This window comes from Macaca nemestrina, chromosome 3, assembly GCF_043159975.1.
Source record: "Macaca nemestrina isolate mMacNem1 chromosome 3, mMacNem.hap1, whole genome shotgun sequence".
In the NCBI taxonomy this organism is placed as follows: domain Eukaryota; kingdom Metazoa; phylum Chordata; class Mammalia; order Primates; family Cercopithecidae; genus Macaca; species Macaca nemestrina.
Genome location: NC_092127.1, coordinates 28,136,836 through 28,159,593, shown reverse-complemented (window position 1 = coordinate 28,159,593; position 22,758 = coordinate 28,136,836). Strand labels below are relative to the sequence as shown.

The 22,758-nt window shown below is 32.9% G+C and overlaps 1 protein-coding gene across 7 annotated transcripts in view; it reads right to left on the bottom strand.

Moving 5' to 3' along the window:
• LOC105488649 (follistatin like 5) overlaps positions 1-22,758 on the bottom strand; it is an 813,494-nt gene that overhangs the window by 149,961 nt on the left and 640,775 nt on the right. The gene's annotated exons all lie outside the window — the stretch shown is intronic.

The following is a 22,758-nucleotide window of genomic DNA, read 5'->3' as shown; positions in this document are numbered from 1 at the left end:
TTAAATAAGTTATCCTCAGATAAATGTGAAATTACAGGAGACCTCCAAGTGGTGAAAAAAAATCTTGAAAAAGTACAAAGCTGTGGGGCTCATACCTGATGATTTCAAAACATACAATGAAGCTACAGTAATCAAAGCAGTGCAATCCTAACACAAAGATGGAATAGACTTGAGAGTGTAGAAATAAACATACATTGATGGTCAATTTCTTTTTCAATCATTCTGGGACAATTGGAAAACCACATGCAAGAAAATAGACCTGAACTCCTACCTCGTACCATAAAAAAAAATTGAATTCAAAATAAATCAAATACTTAAATATAGGAGCTAAAACAGTAAACTTTCAGAAGAAAACATTGAATAAATGTTTCTGACCTAGGAGTGGACAATGGTTTCTTCTAGACATGACCTGAAAGCACAAGCAACAACAAAAATATAATAAATATATTAGATTTTGTAGTGCATCAAAGGACACTATTCTAAAAAAGTATAAATACAACTCACAAAATAGGAAAAGATATTTGAAAAGTCTGACGGTATCCAGAATATATAAAGAAATGTTACAAATCAGAACTAAAAAGCCAACAACTCAATTAAAATTTGGGACAAAAAAATTGAATAGTCGTTTCTCCACTGAAGACATATAAATGGCTAATAAACACATGAAAAGATTCAAAAATTAAAAAAAAAATAAAAAAGAGGGAAATGCAAATCCAAACCACTACATGTTACCACTTCACACCCTCTGGAATGGCTATTTAAACCAATAAACAAAAATCAGAAAATAACATGTTGTTGGTTGAGTATGTGGAGAAACTAGAACTCTTTCACATTGCTGGAGGGAATATAAAATGATGCAGCCACGCCATAAAAATGCATTCTACTGCATTTTTAAATACTAATGCATTCTACAGCATGAATATTGGAGGTATTACGCTAAGTGAGTGGAATTTGACACAAATGTTTACATATTATATTAATTCATTTATAAAACTTTCAGAATGGGCAAATCCATGGAGACAGAAAGCAGATTGGTTGTTGCTAGGGACTGAGGAAAGGGAGGAATGGGAAATCACTGCTTAATGGATATGAGGTTTATTTGGGGGTGACAAAAATGTTCTAGGCTTAGAAAGTGGTGATGGTTACACAACACTGTAAATATATTATAAGTTACTATATGGTTCATTTAGGCACAGTTAAATGGCATGTGGATTTTATCTGAATAAAAAAGGAAAGGCAAAGAAGGCCAATGAAACACTCTAGACTAAAAGAAATGAGTTATAAGAAATAAATAAAATATGCAAATCAATATTGGGTCCTGGACTCAGAAAAATAAGCTCTAAAGTGTATTACTAAGAGAATTGACAAAATTTAAATATGGTCCCTGTATTGGCCAGGTGCAGTGGCTCACGCCTGTAATCCCAGTACTTTGGGAGGCCGAGGCAGGTGGATCAACTGAGATCAGGAGTTCAAGACCAGCCTGGGCAACATGGTGAAACCCCGTCTCTACTAAAAATACAAAAAATTTAGCTGGTTATGGTGACATATGCCTATAATCCCAGCTACTTGGGAGGCTGAGGCAGGAGAATCGCTTGAGCCCGGGAGGTGGAGGTTGCAGTGAGCCAAGATTGTGCCATTGCACTCCCGCCTCAAAACAAAACAAAACAAAAATATATATACACAAACACATATATGTTTTATATATATATATAGTCCCTGTATTATATATTGAGACACTACTAATGTTACATTTGCTGATTTGATAATTGCATTTTGATTAGGTAAAATAATTTTCTTTATAGAAGTCACTCACTGAATTAACTAGTGATGAATACAATCTCAAACTTTTTTGCAATCTTTTATATATATATATAAAATCATTGATATTAAAATGAGATGTCTTAAATACAGCATTAGGCAAAATTATAGAAACACTCAACAATTAAAAGTGAGGTGTGGATTAATTGATAACTTTCTAGTAATGTTGAAAAAAAATGATAATTATTGATTCTGATTATCTTCCTGACTAGGACTTAAAATCCTGGAAAAGTTTACGGAAAGCGTTTTCAGAAACCATAAGTAATTTAGGGATAAAATGAGGAATGGCAGAATGAGTACAGAAGAAACTTTAAGGTTCATGGAAGTGAGCTACAGCTGTTTCTCCCTCAAGAGTGGTTTCCAAAGCAGGTGAAGATTCTGAAGTCAGAGTTGATTACTAATCAAGGGTATTTTATTTCTGTCTTTTTCTCCCATGTATATACACATATGCATGTGTGTGCACATGTAATTTAAAAAATAATAAGACATCTTGAGAGGTTTTGTATTTTTTTTCTTTTAGCCATTAATTAATTCAGTGTGTGTTTCTTTAAGATCTGGCCCTGTTGCTACATTGAATCAAATGTAGTGATTTATCTCTTCTACCTTACCAGACCCCAAAATTTCTGGGAAGCCAGGATTATGTATTTATTTATGGTTTACAAATACATGCCAATATCAGGGAATCAGCTGATTCTGGTATGCAGTCTCAAGTAAAGTAAATGGGCTTAGTATTGTGGTCCCACAATAATTGTGGCTGGAAATCCTGGCATAGTAACAGTTTCTCTGTACTAGGTCACTAGTTGCATTGTATTTAATTGGCCACAAAATGTCCAAAGATTCATTGCAAGATCTCTGGTACCTCCCAGTGCCTGACAGTCATCGATGGAATACCGCTCTTAAAGAACCTATTATCTTTATAATTAAAATAATTTTGAAAATGGTTTATGAAATCAAGTTTGCTGAATGCAACAAAATATCTCAAGGCTTGCCTCAAGAAAATACAAACTTAACCAGTAAAAATAAAAACAACAGTCAAGTTTTAAAAAGCCACCAAATTCTAGTAACTGGAGTTATTACTCTTCTATGCTTCCTGTGTTTAAAGAGTTGATAGCTAAACATAAAAAGTTAGGAAGTTATACAACATAATATTGTAATTAAAATAAATCAACTAGAAATGCTATAATATTTTTAAATGACAAAAACAGAAATTATAAACTGAATGTTTGTATTTAACTCCAGATTAGATACAGCTGAAGAAGAAAGGCGCTAATAGAAAGTTAAGTCAGAAAAAAATCATATCCACAATAAAGCACAGAGGTACAAAACACAGAAAATACAGATGAGAGAGTAAGTGAATACAGAATAGATTAAGAATACCTTACTGAAGTAAAAGAAGAGAGCAGTATTTGAAGAGGTAACCACTGTGATATTCTCAGTTCTGTGTAAGACATCAAACCAGTGATTCCAAAAGCCTAAAGATGTTGGACTTTCTTAAAAAAGGCCATATATAGACATTACAGCAAAACTATAGAATACCAAAGAAAAAAAGACAAATCATAAAAAGCAACCCCAAGAAACAAAATGGCATACCAAGAAAGTCAGACTGATAGCTAAATTCTTACAGAAATGGTAAAATCTAAAGAGAACAAATTATAGACAGCTTTATGCCAACACATAACTTTAAATAAAATGAACAGATTTCTGGAAACGCAAGCATCTAGCAGAACCTACACAAAAAGTAGTACAAAATCTAAAAAGTCTTATAACATTTAAATACATTTAATTTATTTAAAAACTTTTAATCAAAGAAAACTTTAGAACTTTCCCAAAATAAAGTAAAAGTAACACCAATCTTATACAAACTCTTTTAGAGAATAAAACGGGGCTAGAGGCATCTCTTTGGTAGTGTTAAAATATCTCTATCAGTTGTTGACACTCCTCTCTTCAAAAGGTAGAGGCTAATTGTTCTCACGTTACACATGGGACCTATGGGCTGGATTTAATGATGTACTGTTAATGAACAGAGCTGTGGCAAAGTAATTGTGCATAATATCCAGGATTAGGTCATAAAAGGTATTGCAATATTTTCATTGCTCTCTTGCTCTTGTGGAATTCAACTGCTATGTCATAAGATACTGAATCAGTCTTATGGGGATGCTTGTATACCAAGGGGCAGAGAGAGGCCCCATGACAACAGCCAGCAAAAAACTAAGGCCTCCTGCCAATAGCCATGTAAGTGAGTAATCTTAGAAGTAGATATGCCAGCCCCAATCAAGCTTTCAGATGACTACAGATCTGACCAACATATTGATTGAAATCTCAGAAAAGACCTTGTGCCAGGATCACCTAGCTAAACTGTTCTCAAATTATTTGGTTATTTAAATAAATTTTTTAATTATTAAATCATTTCCCTGTTTATTACTGCACATCTCAATTTTCCTGTTATCTCTAAGAGCATAAATGTTTGTTGTTTTAAGCCACTAATATTTTAGCTAATTTATTATGCAGCATAGATAACTAATAAAATCCCCAGCTTTTTTACGAAGTCAGCATAAACTTGATATCGAAATGTGACAAGGCATTCGAAGAAAGAATAATTAGTGGTCAATGTCACTTACGAAAATAGATGAAAAATTCCCGTACAAAATATTATCAAACAAAATTTATCAGAATACTAAAATGGTAATATACCATAATATATTGAGTTAATTATAGACATTCAAAAAATCACTGAATTTAATTCACCATATTAACAGTTTAAAGAAGTAAAAAGTGTGATATTTTCCATAATTGCAGAAAACTCATTTACTTTTAGAAAACAAAAAAAGAAAATATTTTCTTTATTATGATAAGGGTTATCTTAAGCACTTGTAGATGGCATAGAGTAAATTAAAATACAAAAGATTCTTTAGATGAATTGTGATAATAAGGGAATTTGGTAAATTTGCATGATACAAGTTCACATATTTGTAAATAACAGTAACAAAACATTTCAAATATTTTAAGTTTAATAAAGGAACAAATATATTAACTATAAATATATTTAACACATGGTACACAAACCCTTTATAAAACATCCTGAAACATTATTTAAAATGTGATTGATAAAAATGAAATAAGACTAAAATCAATGGAATAATAAACCATGTTCATGGTACCTTTAGTTATTATTGCCTCTAGTTACCATTATATTAATTTCAGCCATCAAATCTTTTTTCATTTGCATTCCCATTCCACAAAATTGATAAAACCCATCTTTGTAGAAACAATCCAAATACAGTACCACTTACCAAAATGCTCATTTTGTTCATTTAATTAGTCATATATTGATTACTTAATATCTGTGATAAACTGTAAACTGTTAGGTTGACACAGATGGACAACATATGTGTCATACTCTCAAAGTATGTGCTATTCAATAATGAAAACCAGGAAACAATAATTGTAACAGAACACTTTATGTCCTGTAATAGAGTTGAAAGAGGTGTGGTAGTTACAGAAAAACCGGAGTTATCAACACAAAGTGCTTTAAAGGAAAATGAGCTGAATTTTGAAGTGTTTAGGGGAGTATGACACGCAGTGTAGTGAATATGGTTGTGGGAGACACATTTTCAGCATATGCACCATGCTGAATCTTTTATATTTTTCCAATGAGTGTGTACTTCTTGAACTTGAGTTATGTTATAGGTAGTTAGATATACGTCACATGCAATTGTATGGACAGTCAATTACCCAGTTTACTACCAAAAAAGTTGTGAGAGAAATCCTGCATTCATTCAGTAAATCTACATGTATCAATTACCTACAAGTGCCAGGCATTCCAAGAACATTATAATTGTCATTATAATGTACTAAACTCTGTAGGAAATGATTCAGGAATTATGCAATGATGGACTATTAATTGTATAATTTTCAGATGATCATGCTATGTAAATTTTTGAGGTTAGATAAGAATTTGAATACACTTGAACAAATGGTTTAGACATTTTAATCCCAATATCAAAAAGCATACTGTCCTTTCCAAGAAAAAATAGCAAGCTATCTTTATTATAAATATTAAATCTATTCACACTGAAAGCAAATAGTTCTGGACAGCTGAATTTTCTTAATTGTAGAGAGTGCTACCTTTCCATACTTAATATTGAGAATGCATATCGTTTTTATGAAAGTGCTCCTCAAGTGAATTCTAGACCTCAGATTTGGAAAATTCCCTGCTAATGAAAATACGTTTATTTGTTGTCATTAAAAGACATTTTGACTGAGACAAATGATTTTGAGTCTTTATTCTGCTACTTAATAGTTATGTGATCTTGAGGTCATTTTCAAACTTTTGAGTCTTTGTTTTCTTATATGTAAAATAAACATTGTACCATATTTTAAGGTTTTGAAAATCAAACAGAATTGTAAAAATAAAGAGTTGTATATTGCAAAGCAATATATAGTCAAACAATATATATAATCCAGCAATATAGGATATGATATATATGATTAATAATAGGCTCTTTGAGAGAAGAGGTTTTGCCTTATTTAATCATTAAATTCCCTGATGTAGCTGAGTGACTGGTGTAATGAAGACCATGAAGAAAAGTTCCGGCCGGGCGCGGTGGCTCAAGCCTGTAATCCCAGCACTTTGGGAGGCCGAGACGGGCGGATCGCGAGGTCAGGAGATCGAGACTATCCTGGCTAATACGGTGAAACCCCGTCTCTACTAAAAAAATACAAAAAAACTAGCCGGGCGAGGTGGCGGGCGCCTGTAGTCCGAGCTACTGGAGGCTGAGGCAGGAGAATGGCTGGAACCCGGGAGGCGGAGCTTGCAGTGAGCTGAGATCCGGCCACTGCACTCCAGCCTGGGCGACAGAGCGAGACTCCGTCTCAAAAAAAAAAAAAAAAAAAAGAAAAGTTCCACACGATGTATGTTACAGGCTTATCACACTGATTCCTTTCTCAGATTTACAATTTAGCATTTGCTATTTAGAACGGCCATGAGAGTATATGTAACACACAGTGTCCTTAATAAGACTATGACTTGGTAAATAAAGCAGAGGACTCTAGCTCTCTGTCAAAGAAGTTTCTGCAGGAGATATCAAAAGACAAGAACAGGACATAAAAGTTTTGTTCACCTGGACCATTTGCTCTCTGGTTAATGCATGTATTTTAAACTATCTGATATCCTTTTCTTTCAGCCATCAGAATGACAATAAAAAACCTGAAGGTCCAAAAACAATCTGAGACTCTATTTGGTGATTCAAATATAGTGCAAAGTTAATTTCACCACTCTTATTTTTTATTGTCTGGAGGATCCTTTGTATATACAAATTTAATTGACTATTGAATAAGTGCCAATCTTCCAGATTTACTAAAACTGTAAAAGTAATGCAAACCAAGACTAGTTAAAGCCACCACATCAGGACTACAGCCGATCACCCCACTGGCTTCTTAGTTCCCTTTCCCAGCTATACTCTGGAAATATTAAACTAGATTCATGTTAACTACACAGAGAAAAATGAGGCAGAGGAAGGTGTCTTCAGAAAGGCCCCAATAACCCTTAGTGTCCATAGTTGGGTCTGTATCCTGTACATCGCCTTTAATATTTTTAGAAGCAGAAAAATAATAAACTTTCAAAGCTCTAAGTACAACAAGAAATCTGCTGCACCCTTCCTGACATTCCTCATTCAAAAGTGTTACAACATACACATGCTTGCACAGTGACAGGGGTAAAACCAAGTTCTGATTTTATTCTTTTCCTTGAGGACTACTTAAATGATTTCTTTTTGGAAATACTAAATACACTTTCAAAAATGATTCTCCTAGTATTTCTGTGCCTGCTTTCCTGGTGACATAAAGCACATGTTTAGGCTCTCCTGATGTATCTAAAACAGAGTAATTATTGCAGCATTTTATTTTATTGAAGGTTAAAACAAATAACTTTTTAAAGAGATATGTTAATGTACTTATGGCACTGTAAGGGGTGGAGTAAAAAAACTCTTGAAAATATTTAGACTAATCTGACTAATCTCTAATCTCTTAACAACTAGAGTTAGCAGATGAGATTTTAAAAAAGACATACAGGGAATCAGAATAGATATTAACAACAACTCTCAATAAGTATTTAGTAAGACAAAAAGTTTGGCCACAGGATTTGTAAGGATCAATTCTTGTTACAACAGTCTTTGGAGTAGCAAAAAATTGAAACAGCCTAAATCTGAGAATTAGTTTGGAAGGAAGCACATCAATCACCTCAATAAGAGCAACAGATGACACATTATTCATACTGGAAATATACATATTACATGGGCCACTTATATTGTCATCGATACTCCCCAAAGGAAACCTTTTTAGATAAGATGTTCAATTTCCTCTGCATTCCAAGCTGCTTCTATTTTATTGATGTACTTATGAAGGGACAGAAAGAAAACTAGTGAATAATAATTTTTGTCACATGAAATGTTAATTCTCATATAGATTATATATATGAAAAAATAATACTTTTATGTAATTGACATGTGTCTCACTTAGTTTATTGGTGTTAAGTGATTTTCTGAAAAGTGTCTCTTAACTCACATAGAATTGAAAGATAAGTGATTGGCATAACAACTATTTAACCTCAGTGACAAGCTACACATTTAAAAGTAGCTTCGTTTTCCCAGGATACATATTATGAAATATAAATGAGGATTGATGGCAGCCTGAATTAAAAAGTCAATAATCCTCCAGAGAACATTTCAAACCATTTGTTACAGTCATTTTTAGTTAGGAAGTGCACTCTATAAACTTGTCTTTTTCCTTCTATTGGCAACGCATGAAAAAAAAAGAAACTGATAAAGACTACCAAATTGTTGTCACTTTGGATTTAGGATCCAATTTGCATGGACTACCAAGAAAAGCTTTAAATAGGCTCCTAGTATTTTATGAAAAAGGTGATATTTAAAGATAAGCTTCTATATACTAAATAATTCCAAATGGTATTTGATGTCTTGCTAACACAGCTCAGGAAATGCCTTCAACTTAAATAGTTTAAACTGATTGGGTTACTTTATATAATAATATCCAATACAATCACATAATATAAACATCAAATAATATAATATTATGTATATATTAATACAGAAACATTATAAAAAGTTGACATTACATACTACAATTTATTCTACAAAAATGTAATCAAGTAAACTTCTATTACCTAAAATGGAAGGAGATACAAAAGGATGTAAATGTATATACTTTATTCAAAAATTAGGTAAAGTATAAAATTTGATTTGTTTATTTTTGAGTTTTAAGATAATAATATATAGCTATTCACTGAGCAACTCCTGAGCACAGTACATTGTGCTGGTAACTTTCTCCATCACTCACTTGCTCTCTTTTCTATATTACACATCCAATGAGTGATAGGTTCAAGTTGAAATTAGCCAAGTGGAGCATTGAAAAAAAAAATACATTCTTAGCTTAAATTGTCTCAGATGGTCCTAATAATATAATAAATGTCTTTATGAAAGTATCTACTGGAATTTGACTACTTGGCATCCACATTCATTAGATTATGAATTAGATTGTTAGCTCTAATATATAAGGCACATCAGAGATCCTGGAAAAAAATCATATTTTAAAAGGAAAGGTCAAATAAATTAGTGCATTTATAGTATTTCACAGCAGTATTAATAATGCATCTCAAATATATGTAACTTTTCAAGGAAACTGAACTATTGCTCAGTTTAAAAATGACATCACCATTTAAATAAATCAAACAAATCTAATAAAATTTTATTTAGTTCATCTGATGGTTCTTAGAGCATCAAATGTAAATAATCAGATACTATATACAGATGACCAATTGTTCTAATAATACATAAGACTAGTACATTTTTAACGTTACACAAATTCAGAAATGAAGGTGAGGTTCTGATACTTAAAAAAAAATAGAAATGGAAAATGGAGGAAACTAAATAAAATAAAATATATTTACATTTACACAGGCTTTTCTTTCTGGAAACTTTTGTGTTTATATGGAATCCTTGCAAACATTTATCATCTGAAAACCATTATGTGTTTTATGATGATAGTAGGGAAAAAAAGGAAAGGTAGATAGATACATATTTCTCAAAGGCCCATAGCAACTTAACTGCATTAGACTAAACCAGTACTTCTATCTACTTTAGGAAGGATCTAATAGAATTCATTTAATGTAATAATGCTTCTGATCCAGTATTAGGAAGATTCTAATGTGAAAAAAAAAAATCTCTATAAGGCTAAGTCTTACTTTTTTCTCATTCTTCATACCTTCATACACTGATCTTTCTTTAGAAGTTTCTGCATTATTGCTGGAGAGTATGGAGACAGCATAACCTGGCTGTTTTGGATGCCTGAATTTAGTCAAGAGATAGAGATCACTGACCCAATACAGTGACTTCATTCTAACTGAAAACAAAAATGAATTTAAGGTGAATCGTCAGGTCACTGGTAAGTAAACAACTAAGCACTGACTATTTTTTCCTTTTTCTTGGTGCTATTATCTTGTATTCTTTTGAAGAATTCTATCATGGCTCTTCCACAAATTATTCACACAGCTGCAACTGTTAGAAAAGGTTCTAAGAAAGCTTGAGGGTAAGAATATAAATGTCTCTGAAGTAGTGCTGACTCACAGCAGCAGCTGGATGGTTCTGTTTGTATTATGACTTCCCTTGTCATTAAAGCAACTTTCCTATGAAAAATTACAGACTCGGTTTAATAAATATTTTAAATGCTACTGAGCTTGTCCAATGCCTTTTGTCTCTGACATTATTAAAGCCATCAATTTCTCTTTAACTTTGTCCCAAAGCAATCTTTTTATATTCATGATTTTCACACTACCTCTCGTCAATATTACAAAACTCTCTGATCACATTATTGCAGTCTTCATGAAAGTGTAGAGGATGCAACAAATGTTGGAGACAAAATATAAATTAAGAGCAACATTCTTAGGGTCATAAACTTTGGTGAGTTGTTTTATCAGGTCTTCTTATTTATCCTATGACATTGTAAGAAATGACAATACTTTAACCTAGTTTAAAAGAGACAGTTCACCCTAGTTTAATTAACTTAGTTGGAGTTTACTAATCTTTAAAGTTAGTGGCCTTTTTAATCCTCAATTTTAAAGTCTCAGAAGTCACCATTTTAAGAAATTCTCTCTGAAACACAAAAGAAAATATAACAAAAGCGTTTAAGATGATAATACATAAGATGTTGTTTCTCTAAATCTAAAGAAAAGAAAGAATAAATAAGGAAAAAAAAAAACATAGCCTGGCACATGCTGGATGCTGGTTTCTTTTTGACAGATTTTATTTAATTTTATTTAATGTATATCTAATTTAGAGATCAGGAATTCTCAAAGTGATTATTTGAGGCAGGAGTTGTGTAGCTGATATATTACAGTAACCTCCTCCTAAGCAGAAAATTTGAATGCATCCCTAACACTTTCTGCTATGCTGTAAGGGATAAAATATCCCATTTCTGAGTCCTGATTTCTCCATTTGTAAAATGTGAAACTCTTCCGAGGATTAAATGGATTAAAGGAAACACTCTCTGGTAAATTCCCAGCCCATTGCTAGGCACGAGTCAGCAAGCAAAGTTTAGGTGTCTACTCACATGTTTTGTTGGTTTTGAAAATACAAGTTTTTTGTTTTTGTTTTTGTTTTTGTTTTTTTTGCCAGTTACAGAGAGAATGTCTAAGACTTAATAAGAGGAATGGAAAATGTGTTTAATTTCACTTGTCAATACCAACTGATTAGTAGAAATGAACTTCTTAGAGATGGGAATTGAACCTGCCTAAGCCCATGAACTGGTTCAACAGGAAAGAAAACTATAATTGATCAGCAATGTCTATCAGGACTAGAGGGAGGGAAGTGGAAGCATGATATATTCCAAACTGGTTTAATGTTCCAGATGTAAATGTAAACCCTATCTAAATACAATGTAGGAATAGATTTATTCAAAACTGTATCTAAACATATTTTAAACAGATCAAACACCTTCTCAACTCTTTTTTAGTCACATTTGCACCTCAGTAGTGTGCATGTGTATATATACCCTATACATAGGCAATGTTTGCAAACTAGAAGGTAATGAAAATATTGCATTAGGGCTTAAGCAAAAAAAATTGTCTTTCAATATTATATTAAAATGTGTTGCAAAATATATATGATTCTGGAAGCTTTTGCTTATAATTTTTCTCACAGCTACTTCTCTAGCTAGCCTTATCTTCTACCACCATTTGTATAAGAAACAGAATAATTTTAACAACATGTAAGACTATAAAATATAACATGCCATGAATCAGACAGGGTTACTCAAGAGGAAGATTTTGGTTAAAACCTGTAACTGACTAGCTATGTGATTTTGGGACACTCACTCTAACTCTATGAGTGCTTATTTACTCATTTGTAAAATGAACATTAGGAGGAAAAAATAAGACAACACTTTAAAATATAAAATACTATGCAGATAGAAATGAATTCACGACAATATTGTTGAAGATCTTTTCAACAGAGTAAATGATAAAAATTAATAATATTAGATAATTTTACTCAGGAAGTTTTATTGCAAACTAACATAGGTAAAAAAGCAAAAAAAACCCCTAAGATTTAGTGAGTTATATCATCCATATTTATACAAACTTAGTTTGTAATTCTCTGTAAGAGATTATATATTCTATTTATCCTGGATTAAGTTCATTTTATCAAAATGAAGTAATTTCTTTAGAAACTGCCTAATTTGTCTTAGAACAATTTCTATATAAACTGATCAGCTGAGAGTTATAAATATAATTTCCTAATTTCAGAATGAGCTTCATAGTGGGAATTGTACATGAAATCTACTTGTACTTGGAAGTTGTCATGTAATACCGAACTATAAAATGAATTTAATAAAGTCATGTGTATTAATAATTTTTGAGAAAGCACTCTTAAATAAAGCAATAGTTCCCTTGTTTGAGTATCATCACTTCATACTTTAATCAAAAACAACTTTCAAAAGAAATCTTTAAATTACAAAACTACAAATAAAAGAGCAGCCTTAAAAATACGTATAAATTATAATAAGCCTAAAAGTTGCTAAACAAAGATAAAATATTTCTGCACCTTATTTACACAATTTATTATGTATTTTTTTCTCATTTTTTATTATTAAGAATGCTATAACTTTTCATCTTAAGTCTTCAAATCTATAGAAAATTTCATGACAAGCATACTAAACTGGCTAACGCTAAATAGAGGAGAGTTATGCTGTTATTTTACACTTAGTAAAATTAAAAATGTTTAGAATATTCCTAAATTGACAGACATTAGCATAGTTAATTTTCCCTAATCAAAACCTAGTATTTTTTATCATCTTATAGAGGCATGAGGCAAAGATCAGCATGTGTCATTGCTTCATCTAAAATCATGGGTCACATGAAGCCAGACCAATCAAGGCTGGAGGTCCAAACTCAGAAAGCTTAGAACATTTAGCCTTAGAAAGTTCAGTCATGTACACCTGGAAACTTCCTAAGCTTTCTGAGTCTGAATAAACTATCATAAAGCCAGTATAATAACAGTAGTCTAAGGATAGTTGGGAAAAAAAAAGACAAATCATGCTTGTAGAGAAGTCATTAAAACGATGCTGAAAAGTGAAATTATTCATGTGGGTTATCACTTTTTTCTTTGTTTATGTCTATGTTATTAATTTCTCAAGGCATCTCATATTTGTTACAAATACATAATATAGACTACATAAAATATTGTCTTCCTTCACCATAGATTTGGAAATAACCAGGTTTAATCCTTTAATATGCAAATATATTTATATTTGCAAAAGTTTTACTTATTCTAACCCATTGTAAAGAATAAAGAAAAATATTTTTTCTATAGTAAATAACTCATGAAGAACATATAAGTCAAAAACTAGTATGTACCCAATGAATAGAATAAAACTTCATATGCAAAATGTAAAAGCTGAAGGATTTCTGATTGAAACTGTAACAGTGGTGAAGATTTTAATACATGCTTTAAAAAGAATTTAACAAATGAACTAATTAAGAATTAAGCAAGAATAAAGAAGATCTTAACTCAGTCAGTGTGTTTGAGATACACTATAGATAGACAGATGTCTGGATGGCTATTATACCGGTGATCTCATGTTATTCATTTTAAAATTCATATTTGGTCCCAGTAAGAGTGGGGTTTTGTTCAATTTCATAATAGTTGGTTCTGAAAAGTATCTGAAAAAAATTCAGCTACCATTCTTAAAAATTCTAAATTACATATAAAGGGAATCAAACTATATTTTATGATGCTTAGTTTTAAAATACTAACTAATAAGATAAAAGACATTTAAAGAAAAAAAAATTAAAAAGTGGGCAAATGAACCAAACAGACACTTTTTAAAAGAAGACATTCATGTGGCCAACAATCATATGAAAAAAAGCTCAGCATCACTGATGATTAGACAAATGCAAGTCAAAACCACAGTGAGATACCATCTCACACCAGTCAGACTGGCTACTATTAAAAAGTCAAAAAACAACAGATGCTGACGAGGTTGTGGAGAAAAAGGCATGCTTATACACCGTTGTTGGGAGTGTAAATTTGTTCAGCCATTGTGGGAGACCCTGGGTAATTCCTCAAACACCTAAAAATAGAAATACCATTTGACACAGCAATCCCATTACCGGGTATATACCCAAATGTATATAAATCATTCTATTATAAAGACACATGAATGTATATATTCATTGCAGTACTATTCACAATAGTGTAGGCATGGAATCAACCTAAATGCCCATCAATGATAGACTGGATAAAGAAAATGTGGTACATATACACCACAGAATACTATAAAGCCATAAAAAGAATGAGATTATGTCCCTTGCAGGAACATGGATGGAGCTGAAGGCCATTATCCTTAACAAACTAGCACAGGTACAGAAATCCAAGTACCATATGTTCTCACTTATAAGTAGGAGCTAAATGATAAAAACAAATGGACACATAGAGGGAACCAACACACACTGGGACCTTTTGATGGATGGAGGGGAGGAGAGAGAGGGTCAGGAAAAATAATTAATGGGTACCAGGCTTAATACCTGGGTGAGGAAATAATCTCTACAACAAACCCTCATGACACAGGTTTACCTATGTAACCAAACTGCACTTCTACCCCTGAACTTAAATAAGCTTAAAAAAGAATCTTTTTAAACATCAAAACAAGATGAAACAGGGTTATGACCTACTATCAATTTTCACTATTATTCAAAATCGCTTTGAAGTTTAAAAATATAAATATTGCATAACAGACAGCTTTGCAAGAGTTTATTTGCAGAAGACATGATGGCTTACCTCTGAAACCCAGAAGACCAAAATCTAAAAGTATTTTAACCAACAGCAAATTAGGGTTCACAGACTTTATTATCTATGAGTATATATAAAACATACATTTTCCATTAAAAGCAAAATAAAAGTTCAAGAAAAAAATAGCAAGAAAGATCCAGATTCCATTTTTTTAAAACTATAATCATATTAAAGGTCTTAGAAAATAAAATAATGAATCAACTGGTGTTTTGTGATTGGCATATGTCTTAATTTAAAATAATTGCACACTTTCTTAAATAATAAGTTTTATGCAATTTTAACCAAAATAGGGTCTATCTTTCTTTCCTTTTCCCTTTGTTTCTCTATTTTCCGTTTCCCCTTCCTCCCTACTTCTCTCTTCTTCCCTTTTTTCTCTCTGCTTGCCCACATTTTCTTCTGAGAAAAGAATAAATGTGGGAAAAGTACTGAAAAAAACTGATAGAACGAATAGTTTGAGTGCATTTGTTGTAAAGGATTCAGACTTATTTTAAAGCGATGTTAACCAAAATATATGATACAGATCCATGGAGTTAATAGAATTGATACCAGAAATGGATGCAATTTGTATACTTGTGAAATTATTTCATATATAAACATATAATAATTGTATATAACACAGAAAATAAAAATAAACACATAAGATGTATAATAAAATATGACAATGATTATTAAAATATTACATATAATGTGTGATGAAAAGAGAATATCAAACTATGGAGAATATATCATTTTATTCTTGGGTAGTATGTAGGAAATAGTTGGCCATTTACCTTAGCAAACTAATGCAGGAACAGAAAACTAAATACATGTTCTCACGTATAAGTGGGAGCTAATGATTAGAATACATGGACATGCAGAGGGGAACAACAGGCTATAGGGCCTATTGGACAGTGAGGGTGGGAGGAAAACAAAAATCAGGAAAAATAATTGGTAAGAGGCTCAATACTTGGTTGAAAATAATCTGTACAACAGACCCGCATGACACAAGTTTACCTATATAACAAACCTGCACATGCACCACTGAGCTCAAAATAAAATTTCAAAAATATTATTAAAATTTTATTTTAATAAAATAAAAGTTAAAAAAAAAAAAACGAGAGAGGGAGAGAAATAGGTCAGGTACGGTGGCTCACGCCTGTAATCCAGCACTTTGGGAGGGGAGGGCGGATCACTTGAGGTCAGGAGTTGGACACCAGCCTGGCTAACATGGTGACACCCTATGTCTACTAAAAATACAAAAATTAGTTGGGCATGGTGTTGCGGGCCTGTAAGTCCAGTCACTCAGGAGGCTAAGGCAGGAGAATCGCTTGAACCTGGGAGGCAGAGGTTGCAGTAAGCTGAGATCATGCCACTGCACTCTAGCCTGAGTGACAAGAGTAAGATTCCATCTCAAAAAAAAGAAAAGAAAAAAAGAGAGAGAAATAGTCAACGCTACTTAGATAAGATTAGTTTTTAGAACACAGTATGCAAAAATGTTATAAATCTTACTGGCAAAGGGATTGTAAATTAGATTGTAACCTAATTCTAAACAAAATTATGCAAAAGTAAAATGAACATTCAACATTCAGAGTTCATTATTTGGGAATGTATTCCTACAACTTTGGATGTTGGGGTTAATAGTTCTTTAGTAAGACAAGAAGTTCAGTGGGACAAAAGAAATGTTTGATAAGTGGCATTAAATAAAATTATTCTGCATTGTGATTATTCAACAGAAATATATTAGATAACATATGTAAAATATGTGAAATAAAGAATCATTGTACATTTCTCCACTTGAATAAGTACTGCTACATATGAAAAGAAAAATTGGACAAGGGTTATGAACAATCAATTCAAAGAATACATCAAAATGGCTGAGTACATGAAAACATACTCAAGTAATAATCAGTGAAATTAATTGTTTTAATGAGGAAAATGTTTCAAAATTAAGAAAGATTAATAGAAGGTATTTTGGGTGAGTTTATGGAAAAATGAACTTTCATATATTTCTTAATTTTGGGAGAATAATTTGCTATAAAATTTTAGTGTAGCAATATAGCATTATCTACCCATTTTTAAATGTGTGTGATTTTTAATGTAGAGATTCTTCTTTGATTAAGCTAATCTAAAGAAATTAAAGTACTAGTATGTAAGTACAAGGATGATTATTTACACAATTGTGTATAATAGTAACGGGAAATCTGAATCATCAATATTAAAAATGATGAATAGATCATCATACTATCATACTCTGGAATATTATTAAACAACTAAAAATAATGAGCTAAGTTACATATATTGCATATATTGCCCAAAAATAAATTTAAGATATCTTAAAAGAAAAAAAATCCCGAGTAATTTATAGAGAATGAGCCCATATTTGAGAAACTAACGTGTGCATATGTGTTATATGTGCGCATATAACTTATATAGAGGTACACCTTAAGGTTCAGTCATGTGTCACTTAAAGATGGTGATGTTTTTTGAGAATGTGTCCTTAGGAGATTGCATTGTGTGCACATCATGGAGTGGACTTACACAAACCCAGATACCACGACCTACTACACACCTAGCCTATATGGTATGGCCTATTGATCCCAGGCTACAAACCCGTACATATTACTGCACTGAATACCACAGGCAACTATAACATAATGGTATTTGTGGATCTAAACATATTGAAACATAAGAAAAGTATAAAAAATACAGTGTTATAACCTTATGGGACCATTACATGTTTCACTGTTGCCTGAAACCTCATTATGTGATGCATGACCATATACTACTATTAATTCCTTTTCATGTATTTTCCATGTATATTGACCCAGCATTTAATTGCCAATAGTTTTCATTTATTTTTAGATATTTTTTGATAAATATCACATAAAAATTTTAATCCAGGCCGGGCGCGGTGGCTCAAGCCTGTAATCCCAGCACTTTGGGAGGCCGAGACGGGTGGATCACAAGGTCAGGAGATCGAGACCGTCCTGGCTAACCCGGTGAAACCCCGTTTCTACTAAAAAATACAAAAAACTAGCCAGGCGAGGTGGTGGGCGCCTGTAGTCCCAGCTACTCGGGAGGCTGAGGCAGGAGAATGGCGTAAACCCGGGAGGTGGAGCTTGCAGTGAGCTGAGATAGGGCCACTGCACTTCAACCTGGGCGATAGAGCAAGACTCAGTCTCAAAAAAAAAAAAAAAAAAAAAAATTTAATCCAATCATTTAATTAAGGAGGAAATTCAAACCACATATATAAATTATAATAAATATATTTGCTTTTTAAATGTACTTTATGTTCATAATGTAGTTTACATTGTTGCTATTCTTTTTATTTACTTTTTCTTACCTATACTGCACTGATAAAAGTTCCTTTTATTCCTTCCCTTTCAATTCTGCTTTTGTGTAATTCCTCTTTAACTATGATATATAAAAGCTTAATTTTTAAATTATATTAAGAAATTAAGTAGCAGCTACTCTCCACAAAAGATATGAGACGATCTCCATCCAGAATTGAGTTTTATATCTTTGCTTTCTCACTTAATGCTTCTCACATCCACTTTTAAAACCTAGAAAATGTGGCACATATACATAATGAAATACTATGCTGCTGTAAAAAAGGATGAGTTCCTGTCCTTTGTAGGGACATGGATGAAGCTGGAAACCATCCTTCTCAGCAAACTAACAAAGGAACAGAAAACCAAACAGCACGTGTTCTCACTCATAAGTGGGAGTTGAACAATGAGAATACATGGACACAGGGAGGGGAACATCGCATACCATGGCCTGTCAGGGAGTGGGGGGCTAGGGGAGGGATAGCATTAGGAGAAATACCTAATGTAGATGAGAGGTTGATGGGTGCAGCAAACCACCATGGCACGTGTATACCTATGTAACAAATCTGCACATTCTGCTCATGTACCCCAGAACTTAAAGTATATATATAGTGAAAACAGAAGTAGCAAAAACTCTGGCTCAATCACATGATATGGACCAGGGAATTCTTTTATTTTCCTTGCCTATCTAGGGATCAGAACTGAGGTCTACAAGTTGTCTGAGGTAAATAAGTGATTATAAGTGGCCATACAGACTTGAGCCATTGTCTTACTGCTTCTACCCCTAAGGTCATGCTCATGCATATAAGTTTCTATTTACCTTTTGTTAATGTTAATATGTTATTTTTCTATCAGAAAGTTATTAACTTAAGTCTCACACCTTGTAAAAAAAAAAACTCGAAATGAATTACAAATGTAAATGTAAACTGCAAAATTATAAGGCTTTTAAGAGAATATATAGACAAACTTCTTCAGTATCCGGGACTCAACAAAGAACTCAGACTGACAACCAGACATCTACAATCATCTGATCTTTGATAAACCTGACAAAAACAAGAAAGGGGGAAAGAATTCCCTCTTTAATAAATGGTGCTGGGAAAACTGGCTGGCCATATGTAGAAAGCTGAAACTGGATCCCTTCCTTACACCTTATACAAAAATTAATTCAAGATAGATTAAAGACTTAAATGTTAGACCTAAAACCATAAAAACCCTAGAAGAAAACCTAGGCAATACCATTCAGGGCATAGGCATGGGCAAGGACTTCATGACTAAAACACCAAAAGCAATGGCAACAGAAACCGAAATTGACAAATGGGATTTAATTAAACTAAAGAGCTTCTGCACAGCAAAAGAAACTACCATCAGAGTGAACAGGCAGCCTACAGAATGGGAGAAAATTTTTGCCATCTACTCCTCTGACAAAGGGCTAATAACCAGAATCTACAAAGAACTCAAACAAATTTACAAGAAAAAACAAACAAAAAGTGGGTGAAGGATATGAACAGACACTTATCAAAAGAAGATATCTATGCAGCCAACAGACACATGAAAAAATGCTCATCACTAGCCATCAGAGAAATGCAAACCAAAACCACAATGAGATACCATCTCATACCAGTTAGAATGGAGATCATTAAAAAGTCAGGAAACAACAGGTGCTGGAGAGGATGTGGAGAAATAGGAACACTTTTACACTGTTGGTGGGACCATAAACTAGTTCAACCATTGTGGAAGACAGTGTGGTGATTCCTCAAGGATCCAGAACTAGAAATACCATTTGATCCAGCCATCCCATTACTGGGTATATACCCAAAGAATTATAAATCACACTGCTATAAAGACACATGCACGTGTATGTTTATTGTGGCACTATTCACAATAGCAAAGACTTGGAACCAACCCAAATGTCCATCAATGATAGACCAGATTAAGAAAATGTGGCACATATACACCGTGGAATACTATGCAGCCATAAAAAAGGATGAGTTCATGTCCTTTGTAGGGACATGGATGCAGCTGGAAACCATCATTCTCAGCAAACTATCGCAAGAACAGAAAACCAAATACCACATGTTCTCACTCATAGGTAGGAATTGAATAATGAGAACACTTGGACAGAGGAAGAGGAACATCACACACTGGGGCCTATTGTGGGGTTGGGGGAGGGGGAGGGAAAGCATTAGGAGGTATACCTAATGTAAATGATGAGTTAATGGGTGCAGCACACCAACATGGCACATGTATACATATGTAACAAACCTGCACATTGTGCACATGTACCCTAGAACTTAAAGTATTAAAAAAAAGAAAAAAAAAGGACTCAGACTGACAACAAAGCACTATCCATTAAAGAAAAAAAAAATGAAGAACAGACTTCACCAAAATTAAAAACTTCTGTCTTGGAAAAAACCCTATGAAGTAGATCAAAAGACATGCTACAGAGTGGGAGAAATTATTTGTAAATCATATACAACAAAAGAGTAGTATCTAGAATATATAAATAACTCCCAAAACTCACAGAAAAAAAATAAAAAAGTAATCCAACTGGAAAATGCCCAAAAGTGATGAAGGGGCATTTTACCCTAGAAGATATACAAATGGCAAATAATTTGTACATGAAAAGATGTTCAGTTTCATTAGCTATTAGACAAATGTAAAATATATGACAATAACATATCACCACACACCTATGAGAAGGACTAAAATAAAACAGAGATGATGCCAAATACTGGCAAGGATGTAGAGAAACCGAATTACTTATACATTACTAGCGTAATGTGAAATAATCCAGGTATTTCAGTTTCTAAAGGAAAAAAAAAAAGCAACTACCATACCACTTGGCAATTAAACTCCTGATCATTTGTCCCAGAGAAATGAAAATCTGTGTTCACACAAAAGCTTGTACATACAAAGTTTTTTTGGGGGCAGCTTTATTTATAAAAGACAACCAGAATAAACCCATATGTTCCTCTGTAAATAAATGGTTAAACAAACTCTTTTACATACATACCATATAACACTACACAGCAATAAAAGCTATGAACTGTGGATATTTGCAACAATGCAGATGGATATTCAGATAATTATGCTGAGTGAAAAACGTTTTATAAAACCATCCCAGAAGGATATGCAATGTATGATACCATTTATGTAATATTCTTGAAATAATAAACGATAGAAAGGAAGAACAGATTAGTGGTTGTCAGCAGCTAATGAGTGGGTGGGAGTAGGAGAGAGCTCAGTGTGGCTCCAGAAGGGTGTCATTAGGGCCTTTGTGGTGATGAAACTCTTCTGCAACTTGACTGTATCAATGTCAATATGTTGGTCTAACGTGCTACAGTTTTATCTTTCTGCATTGTTACTTAAAACTGCATAAGAATTTACAGTTAACTCAAAATTAAAATGTAATTAAATGTTTTTGGTCTACTTTAAAGAAGCATGATTTATATCAGTAGTAAAGAGAAGTCCACCCTGAGTAGCTCAAAGAAAAATGCCACTCCACTGGAACTCTCAAAATGCTACTCTAACTTTCTCACTCAATCCTCTGTTCCTGGTCCCTAGATACTCTCTGCATCCACACCGTTCCAGTTCCCTCTGATTATACTTAATATAGTTCACTGCTTTCCCCCACTACTAGTGGAAAAGTGACTGCTGGCACCAACAACTCATAGAGGTCATCTCTCAATAAGCCACCCTCTAGTTAAAAATAGCATGCCTCCTATAAGTTCATTTGAAAGCAGTGAAGTCGCTATTCATCTAGCCCAACTAGAAAACTCGTAGCCCTCTGAGACTTTTCACTCTAACTCATTAGTAACTCTCACAACCAACACCAATCCAGTTATTTATGGCAACATATTTATTCTCAATTTTATCTTTATTTTTCACATTTTTCTTCCTTCAGTTTAGGGCTTCACTATTTCTAGCCTTTGTGCAAAACCTGTAAACTGCTCTTCTTCTCAACAGCCCTGCACAAATCCATTCTTCATACTGCTGACAAAATTATTTTAAAATTGAAAGTATGATGCTGCAACTAATCTAACTAAAATCTGTTACTGAATTCCCCATTTTTCAGATTAATATCCAAACTACTCAACCTAAAATATCCTTCATTACCTGGTCTGCATTAGCCTCTCAAGATTTATATATGGTGATTCCCTTCATAAAAACCTCCATTGATGTTTCTAGTCTATATCCTCTCCTTTTTTCTCTTCCTACTTAGACTTCTTTTTCTAATAACTCTTAAGTTTCTGATGACTCCTAAAATAACTCGT